Here is an 18,374-nt window from a genome sequence, read left to right on the forward strand (position 1 = left end):
ATTATCTTCGTTGATATCATCAGGTCTTAACGATGGAATAATATCAGATGAATTCACAGAAATGATTAAGATTTACGACGAAACAATAACTGTACCATAATCTACGTCCGATTTAGAAAATCGGGATTTAAAATCAGAGTTTTAACAATAATGTCGTCATCGCAAGAATTACTGCAACAGATCGTCGCTAATACAACTCCGATTTAAACCACGATAATATCAGCAAGCTCAACCAATCCAGAGTTCAGCGTCAACTTTCCAACTGCAATTCGCGCAAATGAATTAGCACTAGAGCAATTACCAGTATATCATAGTTGGTCAAATATTAAATCAAAATCATTCGGTGGATTGCCAGTTAATATTTCACTGCTATTTGAAAATAAAAATAAACCAGATGGAACTGCGATTAACAAATTGTCGGCGTACCAACGGCCAGTTATCAGGTTGAATAAATCAATGATGAATTTCAGCGCAGAAATAAATCTATCACTTTAATTACATTGCGTCTGATGGTACAAGTCTTAATCTAATCAAATTTGGTTTTGCTTACTATGCGGAAATTAATGACTTGGAATTCCTCAAACAAGAAATTGATGTATATTCCGGCGATATCAAGTAAGAATATAAACATATGCTCAATCAACTACAAAATTCATTTTTAAGCGTCACACAATATTACAGCGACGATATAAAACAGCAGATCATCGCTACAATACAAAATTTAAATGAGGTTATATCCGACCTTGAGCTTCCCAATAAAACTGTCATCGAAAATATAATTTACCGTGGTGATCATCTATCTCGTGTCTCAACAATTAAGCAATTATGTCTGAAAGCATATAAAACCACAGAAGAACAATTAATAACATTCATAGTACCAGGATTTGCCATTGCTGAGCTGAAGAAATCAGTCAACGGTCTTAAAAATAAATATTTTCCTCAAATCGTCGAGTCATGAAGAAAAATAACCCTGCCATCAAATATTCACAGACATAACAATGATCCATATGGTAGAGGTCATCATATGTCACCAGGTGTTGTTAATATAACATCAACGATCACAGTCAATCTTGCATGTGATGCAAATGATGGCAGCTATCAAGCAGATCTTTAAAAATCTAGCGAGGTTCAGCAGGGATATAGTTCATATACATGTACACCTCAGGTACCTCATGGACATTTGATCGTACAATAACATCCGGTCTATCTGCGATGTCATAATACACTATTATCAAGGATACATTTCAAACTTACTGTCCAATCCGTACACTTGCTTCATTTGAGATTTGAAGTTTTGAATTTGAATCTGTATGTGAAATCTTAACGATTTTAAGATCATAGATCTTCACGTTCGTGATTGATCATCAGCCTTAATTCAAAATCAGGGGAAATAAAATTTATATTACAGAATTAATTTTTTATTGATTCTCCCAGATTTCAGGTAAATGGTACTTAAAAAAACGCAAATAAGTCAGATTTTTTATGTTGATGGGGTATATGATACTTAAAATCATGAAAATCATTCAGATTTTATCATTTGATAGGTATATAGTACTTAAAATTAAAATAATCCTACTATAAACAGAAAATTACATAATAAATATTATTAACAGACTTAAAAATATTTTCAGAATCAGAATAAATATTATTATCAGAATTAAAAAAATATCTTTTTCTTCCCTGGATCTCAAGTTTGATGGGGTATATGGTACTCAAAATCATGAAAAACAATCAGATTTTATAATTTAATGGGTTAAATGGGACTTAAAATAATAAAAATCATTTATAATTTCATGGGTGTTTTGGTACTCTAAACTGTTAAAATCCTAATAAATACAGAACCCATAATAAATACTATTATCAGAATTAAAAAATATTCTTATCAAAATAAATCTTATTATCAAAATAAATATTATAATCTGAATAAATATTATTATCATAATAAAAAATAAGCATCTTATTCTTCACTGATAATTGAAATTGCAGGGGTATATGGTACAAACAATTATGAAAATCATTCAAATTTTATAAATTGTTGGGGTAAATGTTAGTAAAAATAATAATTATAGGACTGATTTTATAATTTGTTGGGTATATGGTACTAAACAAAAAGTACTTATAGGACTAATCTCATAGCTTGTTCGGGTTAATGCTACTAAAAATCCTACAAAAAATAAAACTTAAACTGAATTCGAATAAATAGTATAATCAGAATAACTGAATCTGAAAAAATCTGAATCTGAATAAATATTAATCTGAAAAAATATTATTATCAAAATAAATATTATTCTTCACTGACTACTGAATTTGCTGGGGTAAATGTTACTAAATAATAATAATAATAATAATAATAATAATAATAATAATAATAATAATTGGTCTGATTTCATAATTTCTTGAGATAAATGATACTAAAAATAATTATAGGACTGAATTAGAATAAATATTATTATCAGAATAAAAATATATCTGAATCAGACTTAAATATAATAATCTCAATAAAAATAAATCTGAATCAGACTTAAATATAGTAATCTCAATAAAAATAAATCTGAATCAGACTTAAATATAATAATCTCAATAAAAATAAATCTGAATCAGACTTAAATATAATAATCTCAATAAAAATAAATCTGAATTAGGAATGAACATTATTATCAGAATTAATATTATTATCAGAATAAAAATAAATCCTAATAAAAAACATTATCAAAAAATTATTTTAATGAGTTCTTGTTAGGTATTAAAACTTTCACTTTCACAATCACTATGGTCACTGGTGCCTGTTTTCATTTTCACTATCCTTTACTAGACAAAACTGAAACGTTTGCTGTTATCATAACTTTCACTTTCATCAGTGACGTTTTTCTTACTTTCACTTTCTTTCAGTCACTGACAGCACTTTCATTTTCAGCATAGATCGTTTCACGATCTGACATAATCTTTTTCAGTCGTCTTACACGCTTATCAATAATTTTTGTTTCGTACTCGTGATCTAATTCTGATCTATCTTTAAATTATGCATGAGATGCAAATTGTTTAAATTCTGTATCTTTGACTGTCGCCAAGGATTGTACATAGATGGTTGAATCAGCTAATAAATCTGTATTTTGCTGGTAGTGTATATCTATCTTCAAATTTTCGTTGCTGCAATGATCCAAAATCACAAATAATTTTTTCAGGATTCATTTCATTAGATATTTTTATGTCTTAAGTTTTAGTTGCAGAAATAATAGCATAGATATTTTCGTAATTCATTATATAATAAGTATATTATTAAAATAAAAACATATTTAGACATCAGACGCCCATATGAAGCCCTAGACTGCCAATCTACATTATAGCAAGTTCAGAGGGCACGAAATATATACAGTAAATCTTAGATCTAAGGACGGCACGACATTAACTTAATTTAATTCTATGGACAGCACAACTTTAACTTAATTAACTTAGTTCTATGGACTACACAACATACAATCTTAAAACTATATACTGCACACATACAATCTTAAACTATGAACTGCACAACATACAGTCTTAAAACTATGAACTGCACAACATTAACTTAATTAACTTAGTTCTATGGACAGCACAATACATATACGTTCAACATGTCTACACACACTCCCCCAAAATCAACCCCGGGGAGTGCAAAAGAGCACCCACCACGTGGTGACATAGGAATAATAGGAATAATGTTTCTTAAAAAAACAGCAAAAAACATTACTCATCAGTAAATAGAAATTATTTATGATTACATGCTCTGCCTTTATCTGACAGAACTATTCCCCTTTACTTAGTCCAATGACTACCATTGACGTTAAATTTCTCTGTCTTACAATATAGTAATTGACGTTGAATTTCTCTGTCTTACAATAAAGTTATACCCTGAAGTCAGATACCCTTGTTTGTATTTCTTTGAAAATACCGATTTGGTTATTTTATTTGCAACACGGTGGGGAAAAAAATTAACCAAAGATTAATAATTTATTTATAAGCGAATAGTATTGTAAAATAAGGCGAGATAACGTTTTAATCGCTCTATCTTTTACCTGACAGAGTTATTTCGCTTCATCTGTTTGTATCTAGCACAATCGGGAGATACTAAAACGTCATTTTTTGTTTGTATTTCTCCGAAAATGCTGATTTGTATATTTTATTCGTGACAGATTGTACTAGAGGTATGCAAATATCAAAATATTTACCAGCTGAAATCGTTGATTGAAATATTATTTATCGAAAGGCGCTCCGATAAATATTATTGATCATAATGCGCATGTGTGGACTAATGCAATAACAATATTTCAACGAAATCGAACTGTTTAGTTCTATTAAGTCGATATGTTTGATTTTATGAAAACTATCAGTATAAACGATCCCGTATCCATGTGGCTGTTTCAAGGTTCAGATAATGGAAACCATGATCAGCTTATACGGTCTAATGGAGATATTTATCGTACAGAATGTATCCACGAAAAAATGAAGATATTGCTCCGCGATATTCATCGCTGAAATATACCCATGACTATACTGAACAATTAATGAGTACATGTTTAACGTTCCGTAGGCTGCTGATCATTTTGCTCAGAAGTAAAATCCATGGAAACCAACACGATTTGAATTTCTTGAAGAAATTCAATGCATTTGTGATGAATACGGACACGGTTGATTGTGGAATACCAAATACGATTATAAGGATGTTATCTCGGTTGATAATATTGCACGTTATCCTGGAAGTTTTCTTGTAATGGGAGAATGTTCGAAATATTTTGAGAGATTTGGAAATCCAACACACGAGATGACCAGAGTATCTTTAAAAGGACCATTACCAGATTTTGACTTGACTGGATTTGCACAAATTAAATCATTTAAGTTTGCCGAAAATATCCATATGATTTGTTATGTCTGGTTTCGCAAATACTTTTCAGAAAAAATGTGAGCACCAACAGTATTATTACGGCTTATGCTTGATTAAAAATTATTAGAATCAGCAACGATAGGCGAAGGAAATATATCATACAGTTCGCAGATATAGGTTTGGTTACCACATCAACAAAAAATATTCTAATGATGAAAATCCTGATATGACTGATTTTGAAAATAAAGTCGCAAAAGATATTGGCAGAAAATTAGTAAATTTACACAAGGAGGTTCATATGATCATAAAAGACATTATACAAGATTAATTATAGATATGCTGAACTATATTCTATAATTACTGATACAACGAAGAGAAATATATTTATAAATCGAAGTAATGTTACTATATCCCACGGAATTAAATTAGGTACAATTGTGATTTACATTGATGTTGACTCACCGCAGTATACTCATTTAAGATCTTCAATGTTAGCGTACTTTTCGGTAACTTTATTATCGATGATAAACTGATCTTATGATGCTGCAGTTAGAGTCCCCACAGATTCATTTTATATCAACAAAAAATACAGGATTGCTAGAACTGCATATTGGCGCTGATGCATCATGGGGCGACTGGAGAATAAAACAAGAAAGACACTTAGTTATTCTGAATCTGCTGACGTTGAAATTAAGGATATGTATTACAAAAATAATCAAATATAAGGATTGTCATCTGCACCATATGTATATGATCATGTGACCAGGCATAAGACTGTTTATCTAAACGGACAAGGAGGATCAGAAAAGACAAAACGTGTGATCGAATTATTTTGTCAGAGTTAGAAGAACTCTGTTGAAATGATTGTTTTAACACCTACACATAGACTAACCAGAGAATTTAACGAACGAAGAGTAAAATCTCTACCTACAAAAGCTTCTTTCGAAGGAAGGGAGATACATGGACTCCTGAACAACTGGGAGAAATATATTCCAAAGATTATTATCTGGGATGAAATATGTACAGTGCCGCTAGAAACATTAAAAATATTTCTTGATTGATTTTTGACCAAAAAATACTGCTGTAATAATGTGGGGCGATCATGGTCAGCCGCCACCTTTTGTTGGATTGTCTCAACAAGAATGGTAAAAACGTATGTAGATTATTATGAGGAAATAAATGATGATCATAGAGCACTTGACCAAGAATTAAGAGAGCATAATTAATCAATCATCCCTCAAACAAATAAAATTCAGCGTGAAATAATGCATGATATAATTTCAGAATATTCTATTATTATGTATATTTGATTTACTTTATATCTGATTTAATTGTTTGCAAGTTTTAAAATCTTTTAATTTTTTTAATTTTATTATATGTGAAAAATAATGTAGTGCTATTTACTAGGAACAAAAGAAGTTTAACCTTTACAGTTCATTTTGCAAACATAAGGCTGACCTGGTTCCCGACCTAAATTAAAATTTAGTAACAGTCACGTCTTCAAGTTTAATTTTGTATTTATTTTTATTGTGGGAATAAATGAGGTTGAGATCAAGGTTGTGTCGGACCTTCGACTTGTAAATAGTTTTTAGTGAGGTAAACGACTTTTATTCTCGTAGTAAAATGATTGGTTCTTATCAAGGACATATGTGATTTTTTATATGTAAACGTGATCATGTGACCCTTATCCGGGCATCTGTTTTGCGTAAAATTCAAGTTTCAAATCATTGTTTTAGAGATATAATCTCAGTTGGGTTTTTAAACAGTTCAACATAAAGGTGTTTCTTTTGTTGCACCATTTTGGGAATTACATTTTAATGTCTATTCAAATTATTTGGATTCAAAATAATTAATTCTTTTCTCTGGAAATATTTTGAGTGTTCATGCAGCATTCTTGAACAAAGACATTTCTTAAAACTTTTATTAGGATTTTCAAAACCAGAGTGATATTTCTTGTTTCTACAAGGAACTGTAGATTTGAGCACAGTACAGGATACAACATACGTCATCGCCTTCCATCTTGGATTCTTCGTCGGGACTCGAACTTGAATTCATTTGAACATTTCAATATTAGGACTTCTTAAATTTGATTCGTGGATTATACTTGGATTATTTTTGGATTTGATTCTTAAAACCGTAAGTTCTATTTTGTTAAATAAATTTTACAGTGTTTTTCCAGGGAAAAAATTCTTTGTTAAATTTGCCAAAGCTTGTTGCTTTCACTCTTTCTTGTGTTGCTGATTATTCGAGCCGAAGCAATTAACATAAGATTATTAACAATTTTTGGAATTTATGGAGGCCAGACGTTTTTAAAGTTGTAAGTAGAAAAATAGTAAGTGATACACTTCAACAACAATTATTTATGTTACATAAAGAAAAATTTACTTATACCATTGTGTTATCGACCAGCAGATACGCGACGACAAAATATTGAAGATGAAATACCATGATCATCAGAGAAACAATCTTTTACTAAATGATATTGATTTAGTTTATGTCAGTGTTGTTGAAGCATTAACGATGGGCAAAACTCCTTGGACTCTAGGATAGGCTGTAACGATTCATTCTTCTCAGGGAATAACTATATCTGATACTAAAATTTGGATTGTTAATGATCGTATCGAATGGTCAAATTTAGTTTATCTCGCAGTGTCTCGAGTCAGAAGACTATCTCAACTGCGGAGGGTTATTAGAGACTTTACAGAAACTGCTGGCAACACTGAAGGTTTTGGCGATAATGTTATTGATAATGATTTAGTAAAGAAAATATTAACTGGTTATAAACAATGTGACAAAAAAACGTGACTTTAATCTCGATGTTGAATTTATCATGACACTGAAACAACAGCAAAATAATCATTGTGCAAGATGTAACATAGTAATGTAGTGGCAATATTTAAATAATAAACCAAGACAATTTGCCGTAGACAGAATTAATAGTAATTTTGCTCACACACGCAAAATTGTGATGCTGACCTATCTTGAATGTAATTGACGTCGAGGCGCTAGTTCACACAAGTGAATGCTGTAGTAATTATGTGTCTTCGTGAATTGCTTGTTATTGTTCACGTACAAATCCACGTTGAGGAGCAGTTGAATCTAGTCCGTAGTTTGCAGGTCTACCCGTAGTTCTTACCGCGCTGGAAATTTTATGTGCCGCGACACTCCAGATATGATCAGTCGCTTCTTTTGTTTCCACCTTCAAGTTCACCAGCTTCATAAAAATATATCACAGTCACATTACCTAGTATTGGTTGTTTTGACAAGTCATGTTGTTGTATTGGAATATGTTTTTTGTGATCGCATTGGTAGGTTTCATAGAAATCGCACGAGTAATTTCATTAGTTAACGCAGCTATCACACTTGTCAGTCGTGCATCCTATTCACGAGATCTCTCGTCTTTCTGAAATATTTCCTTCGCATACTGATATCCAAACAATCTCTCAGCAAGAGTTCGATTTAATTGTTCAATAATGTCCTGGTCACGATTAATTGCGGTATGTAGTCGTCTGATTGTGACGTTATGTTTTTTCATCAGAGGTGATACTGCACCAAGAAGGTCCTTGCCAGGATCAACCTGTAGTAGATGTGGCCATCGTAGACCACCATATTTACAAATTCGTTCAAATGCAGATGCAACTTCAGCTGCTATTTTGTTTGATAGTGGTTCTGGTTCTTTATATTTACTTGTAACGTCAACGCGTATTTGTATCTGCGCGATTGACGTCTACCAGTATAACGGTATCGTGTGGTAAAAACAAAATATCTGCTTGATGAACTTCATTGGGACCGCTAATATCAAAATGTGAGTACTGAATTTGTTTAGGTGGTGGTAACTGAATTTGCCGTATTGCCTGTCGTGCTAACCAATTTGCAGGAACAGAACGTGTGACATTTGCTCCATCAGCAAGTTTACTAATCGCCGCTCTACCTTTAAAATATCCTCTTGGGCTATAATACATTTTTACCATGATAATAATCGTTTGATTAATTACCGGCCCCTAATACTAGTTTACCTTTCATCGCAAATTTTGCCAGAAATCCGGCTAATATTTCTCTGAGAGATTTTTTTAAAATGGAATTTAACGAGTGAATCAACTTCACATCCTCAGTATGTCGTTGTTGTAGATTTTGATTTATATACGCTACATCATGAAAGTGGCACGCTTGGCCAATAGCATTTATTGGATACTCTCCAGGTCTTGGTTGATCTAGCTCGTCAAGTCGGATATCAAGTCGGGTTCCATGACCACAATAATTATATCCTATATCCAGAAAGATGTTTTTCTCCTGGATATTTAGCCCATGGAGCTCCTGGTAATTTTCCCAGTGAAGTAGCGATATCACCACCTATCTTCAAACGACACGAAATAAATTTGTATTTTTTGTACCACATTTTACACACTTACCTGTAAGTGCACGCCTTGTTTTTTTTTTTTGTTTTTTTTTTTTTTGTTTTTTTGTTATCATTGTTGTTAATCCACTTGTCCCACCGATGGTGGGAGTATATGATTTGCATCGAACACAATATAAATCCATATTATTTAAATATTCCTACAACATGGATATCATTCTTTTTCAGCGACTCGAAAGCAAGATTCAGGAAAACATCATCCGGTGCTACCAAATTCTATCTGAGCAATTATCATAAGTCCATCTGGATCTGGTAATACGCAATTATTACTTAATCTGATAATGAGATGGCTCAAGTGGGATAAGTTATTTTTAGTGGCACCATCTGTAGATGATCAGAGATGCTACAATGTGCTTAAAGATTTTAATGAAAATGCAAAATTATTGGACGAGGATTCTATTGATATTGAGTTTATCACCGATATTGATGACGCTCCATCCATAGATGATCTTGATGGATTTATTAATAATCTAGTAGTATATGATGATGTGATCTGGGTAAACAATCAAATCCAGCTAGAATATTTTTTGAGGCAGACATAAAAATACTGATGTAATTTCTGCTACTCAACGATATACACAAATACCTAAAGTGATCAGAGATAAGTGCAATATTTTAGTTGTATTTAATGGTGTTGATACATGGACATTGCTAAACATTCAACATACTTGGTGTAGTGGGGACATGGATATGATTGACTTTAAAAATTTCTTTTCAAAAGCGCAAGTTACCCCAAACGGATTTATGACGATAAATTTATATGATACTCGGTCGCGATATCTTGATAAAATATTTGGATAAAAAGACAGCAGCAGAGAGGATGCGATAAAAAAAAAATGAGTGTCCGACGGGTAAACTAACACACATACAAATTTGAAAACAAACGACGAAGATAAAGTAACAAAATGAGCTAACCCAATTAGAGAAACTCTCGGTCGGTAAGAGGCTTCGGTTTGGCTTTATTACGCTTATATATTTCATTTTCATAGAAAGCTTTATTTTTCATAAATAGACGTTCCAGCAAATGGTCTGTTCACCCTCTCTGTTGCTAAGATCGAAGACCGATCCACCGCCGGCAAAGCTAATGCTAACACGGCGGCAACTTAATAAAATACGACTACAAAAACCGTTTATCTTAAATTTATCAGCGGTGCCAGTTATTACAATGGCCAGATCGCAAGCGATCTGTCACGGTTTTCTGAGACCTCCACTAGCAGTTATTATGAAAACGGTACTACAAAAATTACTTCCAGTTCTAGGAATATTACGGATAGCTGCTGCTTATGGGGAGATATTCGAAGCAACGAAAAAGGCTGTTTCCGATGATGGTATCAAACAGTTAGTAATCTAGTGATTTTATCTAATAACAGCAATAAAAAAAGCATGGTAAACGTAAAGAAACAACGAAACGTAAAACTAAAAAATGGAGAACCTCAAAGACGAACCGGAAAGCGGTCCAAGGTGGATTCACAATGACGCTGATAGCAGGAATAGCTGGAAGTCTACTTCCCAGTCTGCTGTGGATACGACGTGGGAGAGGACTAGTGTTGTCTTGTACCCACCGTTGAGCAGCTTTGAGATTCGATATAAACTTAAAGATATCAGCGGATTTCAAAGAGTATTTTCTACAGATCATTTATCACTTCAACCCAAAACACAAGGGTTTTCGCCAACAGCTTCAGCAAACTGTGTAATAAATATTCAAAATTTCAACGATGGATCTGACACGCATTGGGTAGCGCTTTATAAAAACAACTATTTTCGTTTGGGTGCTCTCTTGATTTGGTGCTGTGAGATTTGATGGAGTCTATTACACTAAGTGAGTCGCTGATGATAACTGCTTTTGGAACTTTTTGGTCTTTAATCCATTTTAATGATTTTATTATTGCCGAGAACTCTGTGGTGAAAGTAGAGAAGTGGCCTGGTAATCTGGATCCCATTTGTATGTTGAATTCGGGAATAACCACTGCAGCTGCTGTTCGGGGGTCGGGGGGGGGGTCGGTTGTTTTGGATCCGTCAGTGAAAATTTACGAAGCCAGAGTAAGTGTCTTGTATTTCCATTGCTAGGATGGTTTTGAGTTTAGATTCTTGTTCCAATTTGTTTCCATAATTGGTGACTGTAGTGTTGATCCTAGGGATAGGGTTTGTCCAAGGGGCGGGGTCAGGGGAATGATTGTACTCCTCTTGTAGAACAAGTGTTGGCAGCTTTTCCCTGAGTTCTATGATTTGTTTGCCACCTGGTGGGTTAAGAACTAGTTTGCGGCTAAACGGTTGGTCGCATTTGCTAATGGTTACTTTTGTAGGATGCTAGTCGGGGTGATTTGTTTATCGATTGGAGTATCGGAGGAGCATTTCCTGTCTTCTTATTTTTAATGGCAGTTCACCGGTGAGGACTTGAAGTTCGTCCAATGATGTCGATGGTATAGTGCCAGTGCAAACAGATAATGCTTTCCTTTGGATGGTATCCAGTTTGTTCAGTAATGTTTTTTTCGCAGAGTTGCAAACTTGGCATCCATAATCTAGCTTCGACCTTATAAGTGATCTATAGATGGTTAAAATGGCTTTTTGATTGGATCGACAGGTGGTCCCTTTAAGATTTCTTGAGAGATTAATATCTTTGTTGCAATTTTGAATTAGTTGTTCAATCTGGTGTTTCCAAGTTAGATGATTATCGAAGAACATACCTAGGAACTTTACTTCCTTAGAATATTTGATTAACTGGTTTTGAATATACAAGTTGGGGGAAATTATCCGGTTATTGCGTTTAGGGGAGAAGATTATTCCTACCGTTTTTTCATGTGAGATCTTAAAACCCCATATATCTGCCCATCTCCCTATGTCATCTAGGCTTTTCTGGATTTCTTTGACAACTTGATTGCTAGCCTGCCCTCCAGATGCCGCTGTCATCAGCGAATTGGGAAATGTTAACCCGTTTCGTCGCTAGATTGAGGTCAAGGTCGTTAATCATAATGTTGAATAGCGTAGGACTGAGTACACTCCTTTGTGTGGTACCGTTTTCAAGGGGTATTCTTTTGAGGTGGCGTTTCCTACTCTAGTGATTATTCTGCGACCTGTTAGGAAGTTTTTGATCCAGTTAAACATGCGTCCAGTAATTCCGAAGTGGTTGAGTTTTGCAATCAATGCTTTGGTCCAGACAAATCAAACGCTTTTTCAAGGTCAAGGAAGACTCTTATAAGTTGTCTGTTTGATTTTCTTTTGGAGTTGAAAGCTAGTTTGATATCCACTTCTAGTCTTAAAAGTTGATATGTGGTGGAACGCCTGTTAAGGAAGCCACATTGGTTTTCTGATAGGAGTTTTGTTACTTTCTAGGTGGCGTTTTAATCTGTTGGCTAGGATTGTTTCCATCATTTTACATTTTATTAGTGAGGGAGATGGGACGATACGGGGAGTTAATATTATCAGGGTCTTTACATAGTTTAGGAATCGGGGTGACAATTGCTTGTTTCCACCTGAGTGGTAGTTTTCCACTTTGCCAAATTTGGTTGAGCAGTTTTATAATGGTTGTTGTAATGTTGGTTGGAAGATTTTTGTATATGATATATCCAATTTGATCTTTCCCAGGTGATGTTTCTATTTTAGACCCTAGCGCTATTTTCCATCTTATAGGTTGATTTCGGAATTTAAATCTGAGTTCTTGAACCCATGGTCTTTAAAAAGGTTAGGAAGTGTGGCTTCAGCTTTCTGTCTGTGTTCTTGGAAGTTCCTAGTGTAGTTGGTATTACTGCTCATGGCCGAGAAATGTTTAGCAATTAGGTCAGCTTTGTCATGGTTGGTTGTAGCATTTTTCAGCTTAGGTGTTAAGTTAATAGCTTTCCCCAGGATAGGTTTTATTTTGTCCCATACTTGTTTAGAGTTAGATTTGAGGTTCAATTTGGAGCAGAAGTGTTGTCATGTTTTTTCTTTGGCTAGTTTTATGATCCCCTTAAGGTGTTTTGTCTTTTTATTGGATGAAATCTATTGTCTCTTGTTCGCTTATATTTGTTAAGTGCTTTTTTTTTTATCTCTGTGTGCTTTTTGACATTGATCATCCTACCATGGTACTAATTGTTTATTTTGAGTGTTTGTTTTGTGGGGAATATTTAGGGTAGCAGCATTAAGTATAGTATTAATTACATTGTCATGGAATATTGGTATTGCTGGGTCTTCGAGCTCTTTGGTATTAATAGCGGCTAGGGTGTTTCTAAAGTTATCCCAATCAGCTTTATCATATCTCCATTTAGGTGGGGCTTCATGGGGTTGTGCTGAACTGATATTTGGAGGGAGACATTGACTCATCATCGTTACACGGGGCTTTGGAATCCACTCAATACACATCTTGATGAAAATGACAATCCAATCCCGGGTCAAAAACCGTATAACCAGGTCAATGCAATCGCAATGCGTCATGACGTATGTTCCCGTAACAACGTAAATAATAAATCTGGTTGCGAGTGTAATATGCTTGATGAGCTAAAAAAAATAAAAAATAATATAAAACCTAGTAGAATAGGAAAGCGAATTGATCGTAAGCTAGTACAAGGTATCAGTGGAGCGAAATATAAACTCGGGCTTGGCAGGGCTCATGCGACTCAACCCCGGCTTGGTTAAAATGCACTGTATGACAGTGGACTGCAGAGCGCTCTAGAACATGAATTTCACATACCAAAAATATTCATCCACGAAGGGGTTATCGCAAATGCAATTTATGATATATGGGCAATAGATCTAGCTGATATGTCAAATATTTCACAGTATAATGACAACAAAAGGTATCTGAGGAGCGTAAATTATATTCTTTAGTAAATACTCGTTTAGTGTACCTGTTGAGGATACAACAGAAGAAAAAAACTAATATTTTGCGAGGTATTATAATCAGCACAGAAACAAAACTAAAAAAAGTAAGGACCAATCACGGGACAGAGTTTTTTTAATACACAATTCGAGAAGTTTATGTAACAAATCAACATTAAACATATCACCGGGAATGAGGGAAAAGATGTTACAGTCAAGAGATTTAATCGCACGTTGAAAGAAAAGATCTACAAACAAGTCATAGCCAAAACACTAACAGATACGTTGATGATCTGCCAAAGATTGTGTCGGATTACTATAACACTTAACATAAAACACCTGGAATGTCGCCCAACGAAGCTGTTCATAATCCAGTACTAGTGAACGAGAATATGTATGGAAGACACAAATATAACGTTGGTGATCGTGTTTGAATTTAGTTACTAAAAATTACGTTTGATAAAGGATTCACTCCGAATTGGTCCGAGAAAGTATTTGTTGTAGATATAATTTTAACAACAATATCAGTAACTTACACAATGAAAGATGCATCAGGTGCAGGAATTACTGGAAGTTTCTGCAAACAAGAGCTTCAGCGGACAGAGCAAGTGAGTGATAGCAAGAAAAAGTGAGTCAAGTTTGGTTAAATGGAGAGAATACTTTGACAGTTTTAATTGCTATATACCAAGTAGCGAAACTAAAATTCTTTAATTAAATCGCTAGCGATCCAATCTGTACATAGTAAATCTTTTCATATTTCAAACGGACATACTTACATTTCCCTGGCCTGCACAACGATAGCAATTGTTGTCTTTTCGTGGAGTGTAAAGCGGAGTGCTTGCACTCTCCCATCAGGTTAAAAATCTTAACAGAAAATCAGATTTTATATTTTCTTGACGGCCATAAACTTCTAACTGTCCACGATTCATGAATAGATTTAACAACTCCCAGAATATATTATGTTCAGAGACAGTAAAATGAAACTTTTTAATCTTTCTGGCGAGGTGATATTTAACATTATACCGTGATTTTTCTGCGATATAAACTTGCTCATATTCTTGTACTATACCTGGCTCAACGGCAAATTTATCCTCAATGACAGGAAACAAATACGTTGCTATATCAAATTCGGAGTGTAAAATAACCAAACTGATTCTTCGAATCCTGATGCGCTGCAGAATTGAGATTGCTGAAGTCCAGTATTGTTTTGCATGACTGTTAATAATATTGGAATTCTAAGAATTCTGATACGCTGCAGTATTCAGATGCTGATGCGCTGTATCACGATTGATATCAGAGTTAAGATCTCACCGTCTTTTCGCGAACAAGACACTTGTTTCAGACATCCTATACACGAGAATTTTATAACATACGAGTGCACATTTATATTTCAGTTCGGGAAAAAAACAAATTAATAAAATGAACCAACCCAATTAGAGAAGCCTCCACTGGTGATTAGAAGGCTTAATTTTAGCGTTATTTACGCCATTTAATAGTCTTTTTTACGAAGGTTTATTTCGGCCTTTGGACCCTTCAAACAAGTGGTATGTCCACCCTCCCTGCTGCTCATAGGGGCAATAGATCTAGCTGATGTCAAATATTTCACAGTACAATGACAACAAAAGGTACCCGATAAACGTAAATGATATTTTTTTAGTAAATACGCGTTTAGTGTTGAGGATACAACAGGAAAAACTGTAACTAATGCTTTGCGATGTATTATAATCAACACAGAAACGAAACCAAATAAAGTATGGTCCGATCACGGGGCGGAGTTTTTTTAATAAACAATTCGACCAGTTTCTGGAGAGAAAAAAATATTAAATATGTAACCGGGAATGAGGGAAAAAAGTGTCACAGTCAAGAGATTTAATAGTATGCTAAAAGAAAAGATCTACAAAACAACTCACAGCCAAAAGCACTAATATACACGTTGATGATCTGACAAAGATTGTGTCGGATTACCATAACACTAAAGATAAAACACTTATAATGTCGCCCAACGAAGCTGTTCATAATCCAGTGCTAGTGAACGAGAATATGTATGGAAGACACAAATATAACGTCGGTGATCGTGTTTAAATTTAGTTACTAAAAATTACGTTTGATAAAGGATTCACTCCGAATTGGTCCGAGAAAGTTTTTGTTGTAGATATAATTTTAACAACAATATCAATAACTTACACAATGAAAGATGTATCAGGTGCAGGAATTACTGGAAGTTTCTGCAAACAAGAGCTTCAGCGGACAGAGCAAGTGAGTGATAGCAAGAAAAGGTGAGCAAAGTTTGGTTAAATGGAGAGAATACTTTGACAGTTTTAATTGGTGGATACCAAGTAGTGAAACTAAAATTCTTTAATTAAATCGCTAGCGATCTAATCTGGACAAAGTAAATCTTTTCGTATTTCAAACGGACAGACTTACACTTCGCTGGCCTGCACAACGACAGCAATTGTTGTCTTTTCGTGGAGTATAATGCGGAGTGCTTGCACTCTCCCATCAGGTTAAAAATCTTAACAGAAAATCAAATTTTATATTTTCTTGACGGCCATAAACTTCTAACTGTCCATGATTTATGAATGGCTTTAACAACTCCCAGAATATATTATGTTCAGAGACAGTAAAATGAAACTTTATCCACCCACCATATGCAAGCTTAAGAATTGGGGTTACCCCCTCCACCCTCCATACATATGTACTAAATGGACAGCCCCTAACTGTAGTGGCCACATTGAAGCACCATTTTATTCATGACCAACTAAATACAAAAAGTAGTTTTATGAAAATCAAATGTTATTTGACCGTCCATTCAGGAGAAGCAGCAATAACAAGATTTTTTTTACGAAGAAAGCTCAATAAATATTTCCTCAAACACTATGGAAATAAATTTTTATTCCTCTCTATTCATAAAATCTAGTTTTCCAGTTTCTCTATTGCGAGGATACCTTTTTAGTTGTGTATTCGAGTAGGTTGTGTGTGTGTGTGTGTGCGATTCAAATTACGATCTCCTATTCTGATCGGGTTGGTGCAAGTTCAAAATTGTGAATTTATACAAGGGTAGAACAAAGTCTACGAAAACCAATGAAGATGCCAATTGCAATTTAAAATGATCAAGGTAAGGAAAATGATATATGGTACAATGGTCTCCCTCATGAACAGCCCTCCTGACCAACAGGCACCCACTTATTACGGCCATAATCCCTTGGCACCTACGAGGTTGTGTTCAAAAGTATCCCTTAAGAAAGGCCACCCCTCTAACCGAACCAGCAGTCAGAATATTAGTGCAAAAATGCCAACTTGATACTTCAGTTCTCCTTCTAATTTATCGGCAGGCATTCCTGCAGCATGGTGCATCATATGACAGGGACAACCTGATTATGTACACTGACAGACATTTTTCAAAATATAGAATGCAACTGCTTTATGAATTCCAGTTATCACAGCTGCACTATCAGTTGAAAGCCTCATACAGTTCTGCCAACTTATGTTTATTAAAAGCATTATTGGAATCTACTGTTAATACTGGTAATGAAAGAAGTGCACTCGGACTTTGTGCTTTTCGTGGTCAAAGTCTCTTACACAGAATGGTTACAACTTTCTGTCATCATAATCACTGCTCCTGTCTGATGCAATACTAAAAGACCAAATTTTCATGGCTTCTGCAATTTTAAGTGAATTATCTTCTGCTAAACACCAAACAATATTAGATGATTTTGTTCTTGCACATGCATATTTTCTGCAATTTTGGAATCAGGAAACATTCGTTGGAACAAACCAACGTAGTCTTCTATTGCTAGGGGTAGTCAGAATTCTATTTCAAAATTGATAAATAACACCTCTGCATTTATAAAATTCGTGTCCACAATTTCGTTCTGCTGTAAAACAGAAGTTACCTTAGTACTGGAGTTAGTAAAACGAGCTAATTCAAGATTTCCTTGTTTTTACCAACATGACCAATACTAAAATCCTTTCCACACTGCCTTTAATGGGCATGAAGCTGCCCTAAAATGGAATGCTGAATAGGGTAATTCATGCATTCATCTTTGAATTGGTTTTTCATCTTTTTCTAATCCATCTGTGAAATTAATTTAAAAACATTTTTTCTCTAACACATGCATCGACTGGAATATTTTCAGCGCCAAATACCTACAGACTGGTTCTGTACTAGATTTGAATTAGAACAAAAAATCTGCGAGCAAAGATTAAAAGTTAGAAAACCAGTCAGTTCTCTCCTAAGCCACACAGCTGCTATAAATAGAAATCAGCAAGTTTCTTGGAAATAGGGCAGCTGCTATAAATAGAACATAATAC

This window comes from Sinohyriopsis cumingii, chromosome 12 (genome assembly GCF_028554795.1).
Source record: "Sinohyriopsis cumingii isolate HCF-2022 chromosome 12, ASM2855479v2, whole genome shotgun sequence".
Taxonomy (NCBI): domain Eukaryota; kingdom Metazoa; phylum Mollusca; class Bivalvia; order Unionida; family Unionidae; genus Sinohyriopsis; species Sinohyriopsis cumingii.